The sequence below is a fragment of the Pteropus medius genome, unplaced genomic scaffold (genome assembly GCF_902729225.1).
Source record: "Pteropus medius unplaced genomic scaffold, Ma_sr-lr_union100, whole genome shotgun sequence".
NCBI classification, from domain to species: Eukaryota; Metazoa; Chordata; class Mammalia; order Chiroptera; family Pteropodidae; genus Pteropus; species Pteropus medius.
Window position 1 is genome coordinate 5,647,837 of NW_024351543.1, and position 3,843 is coordinate 5,651,679.

A 3,843-nucleotide genomic window follows, 5' to 3' on the forward strand; every position below is an offset into this window, starting at 1 on the left:
GTGTGTTTATTTGCTTTGGTGGGTGGCTCTCTGACCTCATTAGGTCAGTGGAAAGAGAACAAATGCCTTTTCTCTTCTTGATTACACCACTAGGAAGCCGCAGGTAGCAGAAATGAAAATGCTTCAAGATACAGGAACAGATACATTCCAGAGAGAAAATAGGACAAACAACTAATTAAATGCTGAACACTGGAAGAAAGATCAACACAACAGCCCAAGAAACCAAAGTGGTGAAATGAATGAGGCCCACAAAAGATTAGTAGTGAGTATCAAACTTAGATCTGGATTGACATCCAGATGATTTAACAATAACAGTGAGGTAGATTGGGACTCCATTTGTACCTAATTGCTAATATTTTATTATATAAGAATTAATACATGCAAAGGTGTATAATAAAAAGTTAATCTACCTTTTTACCTAATCACTGTAACTTTAATAAACCAAGTCCAGAGACAATTACTGTTACCAGTTTCTGGTGTTTCCTTCTAGAGATAGTCTAAGTATACAAACTGGAGTGGGAGTTGGGGTCATAACTGTAACATAATGGACACACTGTTCTGTAGTTCACATTTATCTTTAATAATATATCTTTGAGACATTTCCTATTTGTACATAGAGTTCAGTTTCTTTTTTTTTAAATAGCAGCATAGTTTTCTATTGTGTGGAAGTACAATTATCTATTTGACCAGTCTGAAAATCGTGGATATTTAGATCATTTCTAATATTTTGCTAGCATTTTTCCTGCTGCTTTTTAAAAAGTATGCACCTTAATGATGTCTTTTAATAAATATGCTCGACAAATGTATCAGCTAAAAAATACTTTATACCTATCAAGTTAGCTAAAATAAAAGGTTTAAATTCTTTATTAAAGAGCTTATGAAAAAACAGGCACACTGAATGTTTCTAAGTATATACTATATATTTAAATTTGTCCAAGTATCATTGCAATTATTCTCAAATATAACTGTTTATCAGAATTTCCTTAAGAGTTTTTTACTCAAAATACAGATGCTTGGAGATTCTGATTTAGAAAGACATAATTAAATTCTTTATACCTAGGAGCAGGGCTGGAAGAACTGCTCTACCGTCCTAACCCCAGGCTCGGCTGTGTACATCTTGGTAGCTACCAACACTTCAGAGTTAGTTCTTAGAGGAAATGACTTTTAAAGAACTTGCCTAATGAATTCAACCTTACTAAGGGATGACATACCTCACTGTTATTACACATTAAAAAAATTTTTTATGGGAAAAAAGCACAAAGAGTTTATTGTATTAACAGAGCTAGCTATTGACATAAATCTCTTGATCCTTATTTATCATTGCAAAAATATAACATACAGTTTTAATGCCTGTGTACATATTAATTTGTTTTTTTTTCCACTTGGCTTTATTTCATATGCACATCTGGCTATACAAATATAGATCACAAAGTTATCATTTAATAGTCATCATTTAAATAGTTAAACATCATCATTTTACATGCTTACCTTATATTTTGCAAAACACAGTCCTCAAGCAAGGGCATTCTCTACTATAAATGGTGAAGCAGATTTGAATATCATTATTCAAACAACTTTCTTTGTGTTTTGTTATATCCATATGCATTACTAAAAGAAGAAGTTGTATATCGAAGGGGTAAACAGATTGAATAATTTTAAGTCAGTATAGACTGACTACTGGAAGATTCTAAGTCCCTGTGCTGTGAGGGATGGACCAGTGTGCCTGTTTTCCATAGACTCTCCAGCAAGGGGTTTTATTCCTTTTATTTTGGTTAACCTGATAAACATTAAATTTTACCTCATATCTCATGAATTTATTGTGTGTATTTATTAAAAAGCATTATAATGGTTTACGTCAAGGACTTGGGCACCAGACTACCCGGGTTCAAATTCTTGCTCTGACATGACTTTCAGTAAGTTACCTTCTTTCTTTGTACCTCAGTACTCTATGTTTAAAAAGGCGCAATAGAGGTACTAACCTCAAAGGCATGAAAATTAAATGAGTCAAGTGCTTAAAACTGTTCCTGGCATTTGATAAGCAACATATAACAGCAGGCCATTATGAGTGCTCATGAGTGCCAGGAACAGTGTTAGACTTCAGAGATAAAACTGTAAACACAACAGACACAGAAACAGTGTCTACATTCACCAGGCTCACAGACTAGTTGGGGATACAAACACTTCCAAAACTGCATGGCAGGCATGTGACAAGGGAACATATTGGGAAGAATGCCTGACCTGAATATTTGATTTTTGCATTAGAGAAGCTATAAATGTTCTAAATGTTGGTTTTAAGTTATATTTCTTCTTATGTGAACTATTTAGTCATAGCTATTGTCTGCTTGCTTATGGAGTCTAAGTATTTATTATATATGTATATATGTATATTTTTCAACTTGAAAGCAATGCTCATTCTGTTCCAGCCACATTGGCCTCTACTGTTCCTTTAACAGCCAAGGCATCTTCCTTCCTCAGAGCCATTGACTTGCTGTTTCCTCTGCCTGGAAAACTCTTCTTCCAGAATCCAAATGGCTTGTTCTCTCTCCTCTTTCAAGTCTGCGCAAATATCACCGTTTTGCGGGAGATCTTCTCTATCACCCTATTTAAAATTGTGAGCTCCATTGACCAGTACTCTCTACTCTCCTTCTCTGATTTTTCTTCATTATACATTTCTCCTCTACCCTAGAAAACTTATTTATTTTCTTTATTTTTAGTCTCCACCGTTAGAACCTAAGACTCACAGAGTCAGTAATTTTGTCTGTTTTATTCTTTACTGGATCCTCAATAGTTAAAATGGTGTCCAGAACTTAGTAGGAGCTCAATAAATATTTATTGAATAAATAAATTGTCATTTATACAAAATTGATATTATAACATACCTATCATTCTGGAACTTACTTTCTAATTGAAAGATACATCTTAGATATCTTTTTATGTAGGTACATGTAGATCTTCATTATTTTTAATAGCTGTGTAATTGTTTAAAGTTGTATGAACCATTTAGTTTTTCATTAATAGATATTTTCCCCAGTTTGTTATGATCACAAACAATGCTGTAATAAATAACATACTCATCTTTGTGCAATTGTGATTTCCTTGTAAGATTTATTTATTTTGAATATTAAGCTTCTGTCCATTATATTTATTGCAAATATTTTTCTGGTGCTTGCATTTCCATCCTCCCATGATAAACACTTCAAACTAAAAATGAAAATGAATCACTCTCTTTATGCCCCAGTTCCCCTTGTTCTCATATATCATCTCAAAGAGACAGTGCCTATACGAACATATATAATTGAAGCAAACTTCCATGAAACACACTTCTCTTTACTACAGTCAACATCCTTTGATACTTTCTGTTTTTTTATTCTATTAATTTATTTCATTAAAAAAATGCTTGCAGAGATCCTCCAAATTGATTTCAAAATCACTAGTTTTTTGAGACCCAGAGTTTGCAACGCTCTGTCCTCTTCTTCCCTAACCTGTGTTGAACTAGTCTATAGAAGCAGGTACCCATTTGAGTTTTCCTGTCTGGCAAGCTGTTAGCCTATTAGAACTGGAGTCCTCCCTTGAACCCCAGCCCAATTAAGTAAGGTCTAGCTCTTATCTATTCTTTCCCAAGAGTTGAGACCTTGCCATCATACCTGCCAAGAATGAACAGATGGTCTCAAACTAAGCTACTGCTACAGATGGTAACTACCTGACTTTGAATGTTACTGTCTGGTGCCTTGCCTTGCCAACCAGATTGATATTAGCCCCACTCACACCCCATCTGCCTAGATAAACAAGGATGTCATTTTAAGACTGTTGGCTCACTTCCATGTTTATATTTTAGGGAGGTCA

At 34.2% G+C, this 3,843-nt stretch overlaps 1 protein-coding gene across 5 annotated transcripts in view; it reads left to right on the top strand.

Annotated features, from left to right (window-relative positions):
- LOC120586671 (cleavage and polyadenylation specificity factor subunit 6-like) overlaps positions 1–3,085 on the top strand; it is a 29,351-nt gene extending 26,266 nt beyond the window's left edge. For all 5 annotated transcript variants that reach the window (XM_039843120.1, XM_039843122.1, XM_039843121.1 and 2 more), the window contains one exon: positions 94–3,085. The gene's annotated coding sequence lies outside the window, so the exon portion shown is untranslated. The remainder of the gene's footprint in view (positions 1–93) is intronic.
- The last annotated feature ends 758 nt before the right edge of the window (positions 3,086–3,843 follow it).